The sequence below is a fragment of the Eschrichtius robustus genome, chromosome 14, assembly GCF_028021215.1.
Source record: "Eschrichtius robustus isolate mEscRob2 chromosome 14, mEscRob2.pri, whole genome shotgun sequence".
In the NCBI taxonomy this organism is placed as follows: Eukaryota; Metazoa; Chordata; class Mammalia; order Artiodactyla; family Eschrichtiidae; genus Eschrichtius; species Eschrichtius robustus.
Genome location: NC_090837.1, coordinates 25,717,003 through 25,734,981, shown reverse-complemented (window position 1 = coordinate 25,734,981; position 17,979 = coordinate 25,717,003). Strand labels below are relative to the sequence as shown.

Genomic DNA, 17,979 nt, shown 5'->3' with positions numbered 1-17,979 from the left:
TGAGTCTCCTCCCACCGCAGGCTGGGTGGGCAGGGAAGCCCTGGACGGCGGGAAGCGGCCTGGGGAATGATGAATCAGAGCCCCCCCCTGCCCCCCCAGTGGAGCTCAAACCCCAGCAAAACATGCCTGGCCGCCACCCTGCACCCCTCCCGCCAGTCAGCTGGCTTGAAGCCGGCGCTCAAGGAAAGGGTGCCCACAGCTAGGCCAGGACCAGGCCTGAGGGTCTTCAGAGGGGAGAGAGCCCAGCGCCCCGCCACTCTGCCCTGCCCACCCGGACCCGGCGACCTCACCCTCGCCAAGCCTCGGACCTCCGTCTGGTGGTGGTTAGGACTCCATGTGGTGGTTCCGCACCCTCTCCTGCAGCTGCTGGCGCTGCACCCACATGTTTACCATGGGGTCCCAGAGCAGGGTAACTGGGTGCTACCGACTCTTACCGCCTCCCGGGAGTGGGGTCATTCCTGCTCTCTCCAGGGCAGGGGCTCTCAAATGGGCAGGGCGGTGGCCAGGTGTGGGCGGCAGGACAAGCTAGAGCAACACAAGGGCATCGGGAAACAGCAAGTCCAGGGCAAGGCAGGGGCGGCCCAGAGGCTCCCTGGTCCCAGGCCAAGCCTTTCAGGTCCCCTGCCCCCACTGGTCAATAAGGAGCAGCTGTGCTCACACCTGGTGCAGGGCCTCAGCACCCGCTCTCTGCCAGCCCCCTGTTGACCCAGGAAGTCTGCATGCTCCTCCCAGGGCTCCCCCGACCACCTGCAGCAGCTGGGCCGGGCCCATCCCACCAGGGCATCCCCAAAGCTCAGGCTCTGCCCACGCCTGGGAGCCCAGGACGGCACCCCCCTCACCCCATCCACACAGCCTCTGTCCCTGCCTGGCTGCCTGCCCCCTGCAGCACCCCCATCTTGCCATGGCCAGCATCCACCCCCTAATGCCCCCGTTCCCCCCACAGCAGGCCCTGGGTGGGAAGGACCCCGAGTCTTGTCCATGTCCCCCTACCTGCCCGTCACTCTCCCAGACGCCTCCATGCCTGCCAGTCCCCGTCATCCTGCCCTGGAGCTGACCCCAAGCCTGTTCTCTCCCTGGGCTCCCCCTGCCGCTCGGGGGACACTGATGCACCCCACTGCTCTCAGGGTGGTGAGTGTCAGCCCAGCTGTGTGGCCGGGCCCATGACCCCCGTCTCAGAGCCTATCCGTCACTGATCACAGCACACCCAGAGCTGGTCCCCAAGAGGTAAAGTGGCCGGCACAGACCCTGGTACCCAGCCAGTGCTCCCCCCACCCCATCCCCATCACCTGTGAGCGCCCCCCATTCTGCCGCCTGGGCCTCTACCCCGTCCTGCCCCACCCTCCACGGGGCAGCACTTGGGCCCGGCACACAGCAGGTGCCCAGTCGGCAAGGGGGGAGGGGTTTAGCCTTGGGGCGCTGAGTGTCTCCTGCTTCGCCGCAGCCCCACAGCCCACGGTGGGGGATGTACCAGGAGACGTCTCTGCTGAGAGCAGCGACTAAACGGCTGGTCATTCAGCACGGCCCCAGCAAGGATGGCGATCATGCTTAGAACAGAGGCCCCGAGATGACCCCCCTCCGGGCACGGGGTGGGTGCTCTCGAGCGAGTGTCGTAGGACGATGCGTACAGGACGCAGGCAGCACATGCACCCACAGGCACGTGTCCCCCAACACACACGTGCGTGCACGTACTGTGTGAGTAGAGGTCTGCGGGGTTCTTTTCCAAGCAGCAATGAGCTCTATGTTGTGAAATTACAAGGGACTTGTGCATTTTACCATGTTGCCTATACTTCTCTCGTGAACTGTGTCATAAGAAAGGTTTATAGACAAGAGTCCCGCCAGGGACTTGCCCTGGACCATAAGTATGTACGACAGGGACTCAGTGGTTGCTCCCTGGTCCCTGCTGATGACCTGGCCCTGCCCTCGGCCGGCAGCCCCGGACATCTGGCTCCAGCCCAGCGTCTGCCCAGGGCCCCCGGTGACCGGCCTCCTGAAGGCGATGCTGGCTACACCCCATGTTGTCATTTCCGTTTTTCTCAATTCTGTGTCTTAAAGTCTCAGGTACAGGCAGGCCCCAAGTGACCAATTCTCCCTCAGCTGATCAGCGACAGGGACAAAGGTCACCCAGGAGAGCAGGTCCCTCCCGTTGTCTGGGGCCCCCAGAGACAAGCAGGCCCCCAGGCGCTGGGCCTCCCTGTGGTGACCCCTCTCTCGGGACATAGTTTAACCCAGGCAGGCGACACGGCACGGGGTCCAGCGGGCCAGTCCCCTGCCTCCGTGCAAGGCTGCACCTGAACAGACCACCATCGGCCGCGTCCTCGCAAGCGCCGCACACGACCCCCCGCACCCAACCCCATGCAGCCTGGGGAGCCCACCCTCCACCTGGCTCTGGCATGGGACCCCTGCCTGCTCCTCACGGGCCAGCTCAGGCCCTCGTGGCCCACCAGCGGGCACCCCACCTCTCCCCACCACGCCCGCCCCTTCTCTGGTCCCTCCCACCAGACTGAGGCCCTTACCAAACACCACATACAAAAATTAACTTAAAATGGATAAAAGACCTAAAACTGTAAGACTCTTAGGAAAAAGCACAGGGCAAAAGCTGCCTGACACTGGGTTTAGCATTGATTTCTTGGATAAGACGCCAAAGGTACAGGCAACAAAAGAAAAAACAAACTGGATTTCATGAAAATTTTAAACTTTTGTGCACCAAAAGACGGTATCAGCAGGTAAAGAGGCAGTCCACGGAATGGAAGAAAACATCTGCAAATTGTATACCTAATAAGGGATTAATACCTAGAATATAAAGACAACTCCTAAAATTCAACAAAAAACCCAACCTGATTCAAAACTGGGCAATGGACTTGAATGGACATTTATCCAATGAAGATATATGAATGGCCAATAAGAACATGAAAAGATGTTCATCACTAATTACTAGATAAATGCAAACCAAAACCACACTAAGATACCATCTCACACCTATAAGGATAGCTACTATTGAAAAAATCTCAGAAAACAGTGAATACTGACGAGACATGAAGAAATTGGAAACCTTGCACACTGTTGGTGGGAAGGTAAAATGGCGCAGCTACCACAGAAAACAGTATGGAGGTTTCTCACAAAAATAAAAACAGATCTACCACATGATCCAGTAATTCCACCTCTGGGTACATACCCAAAAGAATTGAAAGCAGGGTCTCAAAGCAATTTTTGTACACCCATGTTCATAACAGCATTATCCACAATAGCTAAGCAGCAGAAGCAACTGAAGTGTCCACTGACAGACAAAGAGACAAACAAAATGTGATAAAAACATACAAGGGAATGTTATTCAGCCTTAAAAAGGAAGGAAATTCTGACACCTGCCACAACATGGATGAGCCTTGAGGACATTATGCTCAGTGAAACAGGCCCGGCACAAAAGGACAAATACTGTAGGATTCTAATTACGTAAGGTCCTTAGAGCAGTCAAGTTCATAGGGACAGAAAGTAGATGGTGCCAGGGGCTGGGGAGGGGGCTGGGGAGCTGTTGCTTAATAGGGTCAAAGTCTCAGTTTGGGAAGATGAAAAGGTTCTGGAGATGATGGTGGTCATGGTTGCACAACGACGTGAATGTACTTAATGCCACTAAACTGTACCATTTAAAAATGGTTAAAATGGTAAATTTTGTTATTTGTATTTTAACACACCCATGAGAAAAGTGGGGCTGCCACGTGGTCCTTGACCAGTGCAGCCACAGGGCAACGGAGTAAATGGGAATCGTGGCTGGGGGCGACTGTGCGTGTCGGGCCAAGTCTGGGAGCCAACTGCCACCTATGGGGTGGTGGAGCCTGGGGCTGTGCGCGGACACAGGCAGGGAGGTCTGTGAGCAGAGGGACCTCAGGACAGCCCCACCCCCTCGGAGGCTCCTGCCAGTTCCATCTCTTTGGGTCTGACTGGGCTTTCCTGGACCCCCGAGGACATCCCCAGTCAGCCCAGAGACACAGGGCCAAGGGCAGGAAGACCACATCATTCCCTGGCCAGTAACTGTTCATGGGTCCCCAGGTCCGACACCCAGGACGCCACACCACAGCGCTGCTGGGTCTGGCTGGAAATCACTGAGGAGTGGGGGAGGGAGAGGTACAGTGGGGGGGGGGGGGCAGGGGTGCCATGGTGTGACCGAGGAACCAAAGGAAGGCGGGGTGGCCGGACCGAGACAGACGAGAGAGGCACAGGGAGAGAAGTGGGGGCGGGCCGGCCGGGAGGAGCCCACGGCGCAGGTGCACATCCGTGTTGTGGTCGCATGCCTGCAGATCCGTGCCTGCGTCCGTGTGCAGGACGGCACACGTGTGCACACACTGGTCTAGGTAGTGCCTGCGTGCAAGTCCATGTACGTGTGTGTAGGGAGGTGCACATGCACGTCTGTGCCGCTGCGCATGGCATGTGGGGAGCAGGGGTGCACGCGGAGGAGTCAGGGCTCTGTCACTCACAGTTACTTACTGGGCCGGCTGGCGGTGATGGAGGCGGGGGCACTGCTGAAGACCCTTGACGGAGAAGGGTGGGCATCAGACCAAAGGTAGCTAGTGAGCAGTGGTGAGGGAAGGGCCCAGTTCCAGAGAGTGGGGTGGGGGCAGGGGGGCGATGCAGGCTGCACAGGTTGGGGGGCCGGCCTCCGGGAAGGAGGTGGTGAGGAAAGCGGGACTGCGGGTGCAAAGGCCCTGAGACGGGGATGTGCCTGGCATCAGAGGGACAGCACGGATGCTAGGGGCTGGCGCCGAGAGTGAGGGGCCGGCCTCTTCCCTGAGTCAGGTGGGAGCCAGCCAAGGTTTGGGTGATGAGTGCTGTGTTGTCTGGGGTGTGAACAGCATCCCTGGACCGGGAAGGCTCTGCAAGCAGCAGTCCAGGGGATGGGGCTGCGGTTGGGTTCAGGGCACCCCAGGGTCTGGCCCCAGGGCGGGAGGGGGGCTGTTCTTGGAGAGGGGACGCTGGGGAGAAGCGGCAGGTGCGCCCCTGGCGGGCTCGGTCTACACATATGGACCCACAGGGGCTCCCCAGCACCTGTGGGGAGAAACTGGGTCCTTTGAGGGTCTTGACAAGCTCCATCACAGCCCCTCATAGGCCTCCCGGACTCACTGACCCGCCTACCTGTGGACCCCAAGGCTGCGAGGGCAGGACCCCAAACCCAGAGCCCACTCAGCAGCCCTGTGGCTGAAAGTTGCTCTCCTTCCTGTGGTCTCAGGCAGATACTTCCCTTCAAAACCTCCCAGCCCTGCCCCCGACCCCCGACCCTGGACCGTGGCTCACCGCCTGGCAGGCCCAATTGCCCTTCTGTCACACTGCCCTTCCCCAGACACGGCCCTCTCAAGTCTCATGTCACGGAATCTGGTGACGGCCTGGAGCCAGGGGTGGGGACACACTGCTGCCACCTCTCTGGGGCCTTTGCATATCTGGCGCCCTGTACCCTGGACGCCCCCCCCATGGTCTGGCCCAGAGCTCCAACCACGTGACACCCGGGTCCGCTGTCACCCTCTTCGCAGCTGTGTCAGGAGCTGGGGCGGAGCAAGGCTGTGGAACGCCAGCCCCTGACCTCGCTCCCAGCAGCTCCTCCTGCCCCCACCCCCGACGACGCAGGAAGGGAGCCCAGGGTCAAGGTCACCTAAGGTGTTGCACCCAAGCCGGGCTTATCGGCTTACTGGCCTGAGAAGGCCTGGACCTGGCGGGTGGGGCACCTTCCTCACAGGTCCCCGCTTCCTCTGAGGGAGACAGAGATGAGACGGGCCCAGCCCCTCACTCTCCAGACCCCCTCCCCGCCCCAAGGAAAGCCTGCTCCACGCTGCGCCCTGGGCCACTAGATCAGGGTGTGCTTGAGAGGGGGCGTTTGAGGCCCAAGCAGAGGTCACTCAGGTGGCCAGCTGTGCGGGGGGCAGGGGGAGGACCCCAGGGCCGAGGGCAGCCGAGGTCACAGGGCCAGCAAGGCCGAGTGAGACCACCCACCTGACGCCCCAGCCAGCGAGTCCCCAGCGCCAGAGCGGGGACCAGGGCTGTCTGAGGTCCTGGGCTTTTCCACCCCCAGAGCCTGCCCCTTGCCCCCCGCGGAGCTGGGTGGGGCTGTGACTCAGCACCGCTGTCCCCCCTCCACCTGCAGCTGCTCCTGGGCCCCTGCAGCCTTCTGTAGAGGGGGGGGGCCTGCCTGAGTCCCAACGCCCATGTCCTGTCCACACGCCTCTGCCGCTGGCCTCCTGGGCCTGAACCACTCAAGTCGTTTCCATCTTCTGAAGAGTGGGTCCCTCTCCCCGCCCTGCAGAACTGCCATCCCCGCGTCAGCTCCCTCCCTGTGGCCGTCACCGCTGACCTGTGTCCTCCCCTCTTAAGAAGGACCCGTTTCCCACCGCCCATGCACGCCCGGTGAGCTGGAGCCCAGAGTTCCGCTTTGGGTGGACACTTGAGCCTGAGTGCCAGGCCCCTGTGCGCCCCTTGTTGGGTCTTCTCGAGTCCAGCCTAGACCGGCCCGTGGCACCCAACAGGCCCATGTCCTTTGTCTGCGCGCTTCTGACCACCCCCCGCCCCTCTGCTCCCCGCCTCCACCCGCCTGAACTCAAGCTGCGGCCCCACGACGGGCCTTTTACCTCTGGGCGCAACAGCCCCTGCCCGGCCAGCCCGGGCCCGCAGACCCCAAGGGGCCGTTTGCATGTGTCCTCGGACTCAGGGCAGCTGAGGGCTGGGCCTCAGGGAGGGGCCATCCCGGGGGAGCTGGGCACCGGGGGGCCAGGGAGAGGGCCTGGCTGCACCCTCAGACGCCGGGGCCCCCCCCCAGAGGGGGCGGCCTGAACCTCTGTCCCGAGAGTACGGCTCCCTGCCTCAGCTTTGCGGGGTGTCCAGAGCTGGGCACGGCACCTCAGGTGTGGAAACTGAGGTTTGGGGAGGGGGCGACTTCCTCGGGGCTGCCTGCGGGGGCCTGCAGGGCTCGGGCCCATGGGTCCTCCGACCCCCAGGACCCCCGGCACCCACAGTACCACTGGTCACCTGCTCTGTCATTTACCCCATGGTTTTCCTTAAACTGACTTGCGTTTTCACTTAGGCATCTGTGCTTTAAAACTGGCCTCGTGTTCCTGCTTTGAACGGAAAGCCCGAGTCACAGCTCAGACAGTAGGAACCCAGAACAGAAGTGGGGTCGCAGCTGCCAACCAGGGTGTTGCCAGGGAGGCTGTGGCCCTGCTCCTCCTGAACAACGGGATCAGGGTGGGCGGGAGGAGGTCCAAACTGGTACTTTCCCCTTGAAGGAAAAGGACAGAAAGAGAAGAAAGGCTGCCTTACTGGAGGAGGGTGGTGGGGCTGCTGCTCACAGCTGTGGCCTCAGGCCACCTCCATGGTTTGGTGGCCGCCCGGCCCCTGGGATGCAGAAGAGTATACCCGGGCCTGAGCCCCTCCCCGCTGGGACCCCTGGGCAGTGGCGTCAGCGCTGCACCCCACGGCCTCACTCAGGACAGATGCCATCTCTTGTCTCAGAAAAGTGCTCCACCCCTGATCCGCTAGTTCCATCCCATCAGGGCCCCCCCGGCCCTCCCGGTAGGCCATCAGTCGACCCTGGGCCCTGTCTGATCATCACGGTACCCTCGGGGGACAGAGCCTGTGTGTCAGGCTCTGCTCTGAGCTCGGGGACATGGGGTGAGTCTGGGCACCAAGGGGCTTGTGTTCTGGTGGGGGGACTGGTGAAGAGCAGTGCCGTGGAGAAGGGGAGAAGGTGTGTGTGGCGGGCGTCCAACTAGCGGGACGGGGGGAGGTCCAAGGAGGTGACGCTGGAGGAGACAGATGACAAGAAGCCACCAGTCATGTGGGGGAGGGGAGGGGGCCAGGGTGGGGACAGCTGGGGTGACACTGCCCAAGGGCTCGGCTGGGCAGTGGGGGAGCCTGCCTGGCCTGGGCCCAGCTCAGGGCAGGTCCACCCCAGGAGCGTCCCTCCCACAGTTCCCTAGGGAGCAGCTCAGAGATGGCTGCCCTGGCAGGGATCCCCCCCAGGGGCCAGAGGGCAGAAACTGCCCCCCCGGAGACCCCTGTTCTCCCAGGGAGCTGCCACTGGTGGCAGGAGGCGGGCACGGGTTGCATCACCAGCCTGAATCCAGGCATCAGGGAGGATACTGGCACGGGGCTTCCCTGGAAAGGCCCGCAAAGCAAGCGCAGGCCACGCCTCCCTCATACCCTACAGCTCGTGGGCCTGGCCGACATCACACACGGCAGAATCCAAACGCTCTGATGGTTTTTGATAAAACAACACGTACTTTTGGACTAAAAAGCCACACCTTTCGCTCTGAGATGACCCCCGCTTACCTTGATGCCAGTAACACTGGAAGGGGACAGGGACAGGCCGCCCTCCCAGAAGCTGCCCTCTGGGCAAAGCCGGCCTCCCTGGTTGCGTCTCCTACCCCCACACCCACAGCGCCCTGCCCGCCCCGCCACCCAGCTGAGAACGTCCCCCCGGAGGCCAGCAAGAGCCTCCCTCCTGAGCGACCCCGGCCACTGCAGCACCAGCTGGACTTATCACCCGCCCAGAGTGACCTTGAGCCCAGTGTCTGGCGCCCCTGCTGGGCCGCGGAACCAGACCTAACGCAGGACGGCCCTTCCTCAGCCGCTGGCTCCTCCTGCCCGGCCGCACCTGACCCCCGTGCCCCCTCCCCAGGGCCCCAGCTCCACTTCCCTCTGAGCAGGTGCTCGGGAAGATACACGGAACAGAGACACTGCTGGCTTGGGGACCCCGACAGCCATCCCCCAGCCCACCGGACCGGGCTCCGGGTGAGCCTATCCACACACCCCAGCCTGCCTGCCAGACCCACAGTGGGTCTCCCCTTAAAAGCAGCCCCTTTACTTGGCCGACTCCTTGTTCCCTGCTTATTTTGGAGCCAGAGTCCAAGCAGATGGGAGGAGGACAGGGGCTGGTGGTCAGCGCCCCCAGCAGCAGACAGGCTCCAACAACTGGCTCTGCCCTGGCCAGGCAGCCCCTTGGCCTCAGGACCACTACAGGTGACAGGAGAGGCCCTTCCCTTGGCCCTGCACTGTCCCGTGGCTCTGGATGCCCCAGCCACGTGTGCAGCCTTCCGGCCCACAGCTGCCACGGCCGACCCGACAAGATGTCATAGCATCGCCTGAGGAACACTGACTCAGGAGGAAACCAGGCCAGAGATTTCTCCAGGCCGGGAGTAAATAAATAAACAACACCGGAAGGTTCCACACTCAAGGGGAAGGAGGTGCACTCACCAAGAGCCTGGCCCTAGGTTTCCGCAGCCAAGGGAACTGCTGACTGTCACTCAGGCCCCTGGGCTGGGTGGGGACTGATTTTCCTGTGCCCTGCCTCTGTGCGTGGCCCCCCATGATCCCAGCCCCTGCCCTGGCCACCCCCAGGTGGCAGGTGGGACCCCCTCTGGCGAGGGCTCTATAGGCCCCCTTCCCTCACAGCTCCTTTCCTGTTTTTTCTCACCTGGAAAGTGAGCACCACCTCCGTCCAGCCCCTTTTCCTTCCATGCCCTTCTCACCGCCTCCTTCCCCAGCCTCCTAATCACACGCAGACCTGCAGGCTGCGGGATCTCAGTCTCCAGGCCAGCGTGGCTCAAAAACGTCAGATGCCTAGCCCACTCGCAGGTCCGAGAAAGGGCCCAGAACATGCACACTGTCCAGCCCCGTGGGTCCTCTCGAGGCCGGCGGCTGCCCCAGGTCACTCTCAGCGGCTGGCCCCGGTCCTCCCCTCTGAGACAGGCCACCCCCGGGAGTGTCCAAGCCCACAGTGGCCTTGACCCTGTCTGGACGGGGTTCTCGAGAAGCAGAGGCTGAGACAGGGATTCTCAGGCACGTGACTGGTCGAGGATGCAAGCTGAGGGGGTTGGGTCGCAGGACGGGCCCCGTTGGGAACCGGGCGAAGGTGTGGATTCTGCCACCGCTTCGCCTCGCCTCGGCCTGACCGACAGGGAGCTCGGGAGCGTGAATGAAATCAGTGCTGCCCCACTCGGAGGGAAGGGTAGTTCCTGTAAGCAGGCAGTGGAAGGGGAGCTGGGGGCACTGGCTAGCGTGTGCCCAGCACACCTCCCTCTGTTCCCCCACCCCTTCCTAACAGGCCCAAGGCCTCAGCTCAGGGCTGGGCCTGACCTCAGGGGCCTCTGCCTGGAGCCCGACCCTCAGCCCCTCCTCTGGACTGCCCCAGCGACCCATCCCACCCCCACACTCTGCTCCTCCCGACGGGGCAGACAGGGGATCCCCGTAAAAACACAAGGCAGAGTCTCTCCTGTGCTCAAAACCTTCCCGCAGCAGGCCAGACATCTATCTCAGTTCGGAGCTGGAGTCCAAGTCCTTCTGTGGCCCCGAGGCTCTGCGACCAGCCCTGACCCCCTGACCCACCCTCATGCTCCCTCCACTCCCCACTCCTGACCCCCAGCCCTCCTGCTGTGCTGTCCCGACAGCTCAGGGCCTCTGCACTGGCTCTTCCCTCCACCGGGAACATCCTCTGTCCAGAGAGCCACTGCATCCGCTCCAGCGGCTCGGGGTTCCCCTCCTCAGAGGCACCCCGCCCATCCTATTTATGACGCCCCAAACACACACAGCATTGTCGCTTTCTAACCTGCTGTGTGACTCGCTTATCATGTTTCCCGCCCCATCATGCTTACAGACGCTGGCTCCACGGGGCAGGGGCTTTACGGGGCAGGGGCTCTGGTCTGTTTGTCACTAATGCGTCCCATGGCCCAGAAGTAAGTGGCAGGAAGCAGGTGCTGATAAATCCACCCCAGCCCTTTGTACTGAGTGAGGGAGGGGCCAACTCAGGGCAGGCAGGGGCCAGCAGGGACTTCTGGGAAGTCTTCTAGCAAGGCCTTTTGGCCTTCCCCCGATGGACACGGTGGTGCGTGGCCCGGACCGACCCTGACTCTGCCCTGCTTCTGAGCCCCCCACCCAGGGAGTCCCCCCATCTGGTGAGCCTATGAGCACTGGGTTTCTGCGGCTGTCACTGAAAGCACTCCCCCATCCGCACCCTGAGGCCCCCTCACAGGCCCCGGTCCCCATCCCTGGCCTCCTGGCCCAGCCCCAGCCGTCCTGCACCAGTGAGGGGGACGCGTCCCAAAGTCCTGGTCCCCCCAGAGCTGGGGCCGCAGCTCACCCTTCTGCCCAGTCCCCAGCAGCCACACCCTCCACCACTCGGCACCGGCCCTCCATCCCTCCATCTCCTGCCCCAGGAGAGCCCAGAACCACCAGCAACAAGACTAATGCACCTGGAGACCGAGGCCACGTGGGGCTGAGCCCAGCCAGGGAGCTGGAGCTGGGATGGTGGGTGCGTCGAGGTCGTGGAGCTTCCTGGAGGCAGAGGGTGGTGCTGGGGGCTCAGGGCGGCCCCGTCTGTGCCTCCCTCCTCCCCGCCACGGGGCAGGGGCAGGGCCAGGGCCAGGGCCAGGGCCAGGGCCGGGGCCGGGGATGTGCATGCGTGCGTGGTGTTAACACAGAGGAAATCGATGCCTGGCACTGGCCCATTGTTTAAGGGAAATGAACAGATTTTGGCCGAGGACAAAGAGAGTTTGATTAATCAGAAATTGGATAATGGAGGCAACACTCTAATTATTTTTCTTCCCAGCATTTTATCGAGAAATATGTTTGCACAGCATATCAGAGGTAACGGAGCGGGTGAGGGGGGCGACCACGTTGGAGGAAAGCCCAGCTCAGGGACAGAGCCACTGCACCCAGAAGCACTGAAGAGGGCCAGATAGTAGGCTGGCTGGCGGTGGCGGTCTCTCTGTGGGGCCACAGGAAGCAAGAGGGGACAGGTGGGCAGGCCAGAGGTCACACACAGTGGGACAGCTGGGGTCACAGAGGATGTGCCATGCAGGGGCAGGGAGGAGGCGTGAGGGCCAGGCCCTCGGTCAGCACAGAGGTAGACGACCTGAGAAAGGTCCTCAGGTGGGGACTGCTCCTTCCCTGGCCCGGCCCCTTCCACACTGCCCTGCCCTGCCCCGCCCACAGCCTCGCTGGCACAGTGGCAGGGCGGGGACGGGGCGGGGTGCGCAACACCAGCTGGGGTCACGAGGGCCTGCTGGAGCCAGGGTGAGGGCTGCAGGTGTCAAGTCCTTGACAGGGTCTTCAGGGGCCCCTCCTGGCAGCTTGGAGCCTTTTCTCATCTTCATCCCTGGTGAAGCCTGGTGACCCATCCTTGGGAGCCTGGGACTCACACCACGGCCCTGCCCGTCACCCACCCCCTCCTCCTGCACTGTCCCCACTCCTACAACACCCAGAGCTGGAACCACACCAGTTAGCACGTTAGCACCGGTTAGCACGGCCAGGGGTTACCTGGTCTCCCGGCTCCAGGCAGGCTTCTCGGGGCTCTAGGCCAAGCAGAGCTGAGCACGAGGCTCAATCACCTGCTCATTCACTCGACCAGGGTATGGAGAGGCTGCCACAGGTAGGAGGATGAGCTGGAGCTGCTGGGCAGGAGGGAGGGCGCGGTGTGTGGGCTCGAGCAGCCCCTGGAAAGAACGGCTAAATCCCGCTTCCTGTACCACTGCAGACACCACTAATCAACCACGACCACTTTCCTCTGAGCCACCACACAGCCTCAGAATCCTTCTCAACACTGCTTTGGGCAGCCCCTCCAGAGCTGGAGTAAGAAATGAAGACTACCTGCACCCTCGACCCAGCCTGATCTGAAGGTGAGGATACAGAGGCCCAGAGTGAAGAGGATTCACCGTGTCTACACTGCAGGCGGAGTAGGCCCAGGTCTCCCGGCTTCCCATTCAGTGTTCTTTGCCCTTCACCGAGCTCCCTGCTGAGCTCATCCTGGAGCACAAGGGCTGTCTGGAAAGGCCACTTGGTCATCTTGTGGTCACTGTGGGCGCCGTGGTCCTTTCCCACCACCAGGATCTCCCCTCGCCTTCCGAGCACACTTTCCCATGGACGCGACTCTAAATGTCATGACCGCACATCTCCCAGACTAACTAGGGCCTCACCGAGTCACACGGCGTCACTGAGGGACCAGTGTCAGCCGGAGGCGTCTGACCCCCGGTGGGGGGACCTGGGCCTGTGATGGCAGCGTGAGAAGCTGGGCAGCCTGCCTGCCTCTGGCTCGTGAGTGAACCAGTCGGGCCTGACGGGAGCCCGGACAGTGGTTGTCCACCTGCGGGTGGTTTGTGTTTGTCAACCGGCAGGCACACCTCGCGGGAGCAGAGGACTGGGCTGGAGCCACAGTTCTCCAACGTGAAGGCTGCAGCCGCCAGGAGGCCTGCTCACCTGCCATGTTCGTGGCCCCCTTTGACAGCCGTTTCCTGGCTCCCTGCTGAGGGCTAGGCCGGGCTCTGGGGGCCAGGTTCTCAGTGATGAACAGCAGACGAAGGTCTTGACCTCACAGAGCTTATGTTCAGGTCCAGGAGAGAGACGGAGAACAAGCACAGACAAAGAAAACAGGCAGCGGTTACACTGGGGTACGTGCAGGAAGGGGCACAGGATCTGTGCGGGTGTGGACACAGGCGCTGTTCCGGACAGAGGCCCCCAACGGGAAAACAGAATTAGGAGGCCTGAGAGCCTCCTCCTGGACACCCCAAGTTGTGTGTGGACCCAGCCTGAGAGCCACTGGTGAGAAGAAAGAGCAGCTGTGATGATGCAGTCCTCCCAGTGGAAAGGACCAGGCCACGGCCAGAACCTTAGCACTGGCCCCAGCGCCACACCAGCCTCCAGCACAGCAGCCCCACCAGTCAGCCCTCCTGGACCCCTGGGGACCCCAGGGTGGACAGAGGCAGGCTGCCTGCAGGAAGGGGGGGCCACCCGGGCTGCTGAGAAGCCCTCAGGGTCCCTGGACACCCACCCGGGGTCTGGGCCGGCCGGTGCCCACTCAGGAGCCACCCCACCTCCCCGGGTCCCAGTCTCCTCCACCGAGAGGAGAAAACCGAGGTAAAAATAGGCCCCTTCTTGGCGGAACAGGCCGTGAGAGGAGAAAGTGAGCGTCCCTGCCCTCCACAAACACCTGCCCGGGGGCTCTGGGGGACACGACACATGCGGCCGCTCCCCTCCACCCAACGCCACGACCTGACCGTCACCACTCCCAGGGCAGAGGGCTCGGCAAGGCAGGGGCTCCTTCTGCAGCTGGGCTCTGACTGCCGCCGCACGGCCAGTAGAGGCGGGGGCCGGGGGAGCCTGGGGAGGGTGCGTGCTGGTCAGCAGCTGCTGGAGGGTGCGCTGGGCTTGACAGTCTGCCACCACTTCCCCCCACCCCACCCCCAGCACCGCACCGCGGATTTTAACAGCCTCACTCCTTAGCACTTTCTGATGGATTCTCCGGGGACATCTCTAAAAGAGAGTTATACCTTAATTTAGAAGCAAATAACTCAAAACTCTGTGGTGTAGCAGGTTCCTTCAGAAAAGAGACGAACTCAAGGAAGCCATTGTGTGTGAGGCCACCCGCCACATGCACCCGCTCCTGTCAACAGGCTGCCCAGCCCTCTACCAGCTGGCTGTGTCTCCTGCCCGAGGGACGGAGGCCGGGGGTCCACGGACAGAGGGGGAGAAGCGCCGCTCACAGAGGCCAGGGTGCAGCCGCCGTGGCCCGAGGTGCCCGACACAGCCCACCTGCCCATGGGAGGCAGGTGAAGGGCAGAGTGGTCGCCGGCCCAGGGCACCGTCCTGGCAGCCACCACGACTGGCCTTCCCAGGCGTGCACATGCGCGCCATGCCCAGCCTGACACTCTGCTGTCACTGTCCTGAAATGCTTAATCATTTTTAACAAGGGACCCCCAAATTGTGTAGCCAGTCCTGCCCATGTTGCTTAGCCCCCATGCACCCCAGGCCCACTGCAGGGGACCCACTCTCCCAGGAACACCCTCCTGTGCAGCCCCTGGAATCTCAGCTCAGCTCTGAGCCGTGGGGCCCGAGGCCTGGCTCTGCCCCTTCTGGTCCCACCTGCCCTTGATCCCTGAGTGACCTTGCCGGCCCCTGACCCCCAACTCTTGGTGGGGGGACTCCAGGTCTCCAGTTCCAGCCTGGCTCTCCCCTCTGACTGCCATGTATGCCCACGTCCACCTGGGTCTAACCCAACTCCCGATTCCCCACCTCTCGCGATGCGTCTGAGTCTTCCTCCTCGCCAAGGCCAACTCTGTCCTTCCAGAGCGGTCCTTTCCTCTTCTCCATCAGCAGGTCCTTGTTAAGCTAAATCCTGCATCCGACCACTTCTCAGTACCGCTCCTGCTCCCACCCCACTGGGTCAGCAGCCCCTCACCCCGAATGCTGTAGCGGCCCCCACGCCATCTGCCAGACGGGTCCTTTAAAAGCGTAATCCTACCTGACCTGCTCCACAACCCCACCCCCGCCCCCCATCCCGGGCTCCAGCCACCTGACCTTGGGGGGCAGGGTGGCCTCCAGCTGCAGAAGTGCATTGGCCTCAGGGCCTTTGCACCAGCCATCCTCCCTCCTGGTGCTCTTCGTCGGTCTCACAACTCACCCATGGCCTCTCCATGGTGCTGTGCCAATGGCCCCTCCACACAGGACCCCCACCCCCTTCTGCTTTAGGCTCTTCACGGCCTTTGTCCTGCCTGGCATTCAGCTACTCGGGTGTTTGTCAGCCTTCTGGGTCTCAGGGAGCGCCACGGGAATGGGTGCTGTGTGCCCTGCCCCCTGCCGTGTCCCTGCGCCGGGCATGGCCCTAGCCCTTGCAGGTGCTGGTAAAGATCAGCCAAAGGAACGAACGGCTGAGCCGAGCGAACGGGTGAGGTTCCGTTCCCTTGGCTCCCCCGCGAGCCCAGGGATCCAGATGGTCCCTGTGAGTTAGTCCCTGTCAGTTCGCTCCTGGGAGGCACCTCCCCTGCCAGCGTGGATGTGGGGAGGACCGTGCGGGGATGGGCAGGGCACTCTTGGCTCTGTTTGTGGTGAGGATGAGGAGGCTCATAGAGGATGGGGCTGGGCGGGGGGGGGGGGGCGCAGGGCCAGGCCTGACCCAGGTCTTCCGCTGCCTCCACTGGGGCTCCCCGCCTCCACCGCCCCCGAGTCTGCACAAGCTGTCAGGCCACCGCTCTGGGCTCCTACCTGGGCTGACCCTCAGCGTCTGCCCTGATGCCTCTGTCCACTTCCCTGTGCCCTCTGCCCTGCCAGCCCACAGGACTGCCCCTGGGGCTCAGTTACCCCGGGTTTCCTTCCTGAGGGTGCAGTGTGCTAATCTGCCTCCTCCAGGGTTCCTGCAAGCCCAGCCACGGTCGGCAGCAGGGAAAATACCCTACAGCCGCACAGAATTTTGGGTCTTCAGAGGGCCAGCACGGGGCAGTCAGGGCTGCCTTGTCCTCACGACCAGTGGGGAAAGTGCGGCACTCGGTCATTGCATGTGCACACAAGACAGCCACGCGGCTGGGTTGAGGCCAGCCTTCCCTGCCGTTCGCCCCTGCATCCCACCGGCCTCCCTGCAGGGGCCCTGGGCAGCCCTGTCAAGTCCTCCTGCTTACCCAGAAGTTCCTGGAATTGCCCTAGAAGCTCCTAAGAGCCAGTCAGGGTGCTTCTCCTCCTGGGACTCCAGGAGACAGAAGAGCTGAGGAGTTGGGGACAGAACGGGGAATTCATTCCCCGTGTCCCAAATCTGGAGTCTCATGGCAGGCCCCCAGAAAGGGGCCGGGCGACAGCATGGAGCAAGGCAGCTCCATCGTGCTGAGCACGCACCCTCACGAGGGCAGGCAGGGGCCCTGCTCTCCTTGCAGCAAGCTGGGCCTCGGCCAGAAGCCAGTATGTGGCTGGGGGTGGGTCAGGGAGGGGGCACGCTACACAGATGAGTGACAAACAGCCCCTTCAGAGGGAAAAACCTCCCCGGCAGCGGGCAAGCCAGCAGATCTACAGCAGAAGGTAACACCAGCCTTCCGAGGGGGAGGGACTGTTTTATTCACCTCCCATCTCAGAAAATCAGGGTCTGGTATGACACACAAGAGCTTTAAGCCAAATGCCAGCATCTTGTCCATCGACCCTGAAGCACGGGGAATGCTGAAGGCGCACCACTGCATCCGGGCATGGCCAGGCCCTCCCTCACCATCAGCCGCTGCATGGAGACTCCCACGTCTCCACGGTTACTGCTCACGAACGTCCACGCCCCAAAGGGACAGAGCCACCAGCTCAACATCATCCTCCATGCTGGCCAGGAAGGAGGCCAGGGGTTGGTTACCCAGGACCCTGGCCCTGCCTGGAAGGGCGGTCCTAGGCTACGAGCAGCCCTCGGGGTCTTCCCGGCTCTTCTCCAGGCCCACTCGGTTCTGGGTCACGGAGCTGCTCTTTGCACAGGTGAGGAGACTGCGGCCACCACTGAAGCAGGCTCCAGGGTCATCTGTTTCCCCCAGCGGCCCCAGCCCTAGGCAGCCTCTGCCCTTTCCCGCCTGACCTCCTGTGCTCCTGCCAGACTGGACTGCCTGAGTGCCCTCTCTGTGCCTCCGTCCACGCTCTCCCCTCTGCCCGCAATGCCCACCCCAACCGTGACCGTGTCCTTCAAGCTCCAGTTCAAATGTCACTTTGCCCACAGGCCCGTCCGACCCCGGCCCCACTCGGGGCCCCAACACCCACCTTCAGGGCTGGGTTCTCTGAGCAGAGACGCTTCTCCCCCGTGGGGGCGGTGAGTCAGTCCCAGGAGGGCAGGGCCAGTTCACTCCCACCCCAGCACCAGGCCCCGGGGGAGCAACTGCTCAGTAAACATTTGCTTAATTGAATTTGGCCAAGGAGCCTCCTCCAGACTGAGCAGAAGGCAGAGGGACTCGATCCCCAGGGCAGGGAGATCACTTGGGCAGAAAGGGGCGGTCAGGGGACAGATGCCTCCCCAAACCAGCAGATTTCCCCCAAGGCGGGTCCCTCTATCCACAGACACGGACTCCCCGGCCTGGGCGCCGCCTTCCCATCCTCTTCTCTGGTCACAGAGAACCCCAATTCTCGGCCTCGGCAGAATCCTGCCACCAACGCCCAGAGAGGCTCAGCGCCGCCCTGAAGCCAGAGCCCCTCGGGTCCCCGGCCGGACGCTGAGCCCCGGCCCGAGGCCCTCCC

The 17,979-nt window shown here is 62.8% G+C and overlaps 2 protein-coding genes across 3 annotated transcripts in view; one reads left to right on the top strand and one right to left on the bottom strand.

Annotated features, from left to right (window-relative positions):
- RSPH14 (radial spoke head 14 homolog) overlaps positions 1–17,979 on the top strand; it is a 61,031-nt gene that overhangs the window by 33,717 nt on the left and 9,335 nt on the right. The gene's annotated exons all lie outside the window — the stretch shown is intronic.
- Positions 1–17,979, bottom strand: part of GNAZ (G protein subunit alpha z) — a 42,595-nt gene that overhangs the window by 23,998 nt on the left and 618 nt on the right. The window contains exon 1 of one of the 2 annotated variants that reach the window (XM_068563399.1): positions 435–455. The exons of the other annotated variant lie outside the window; for it this stretch is intronic. The gene's annotated coding sequence lies outside the window, so the exon portion shown is untranslated. Of the gene's footprint in view, positions 1–434; positions 456–17,979 lie in introns of those variants that run through there. 2 annotated transcript variants of the gene reach the window in all.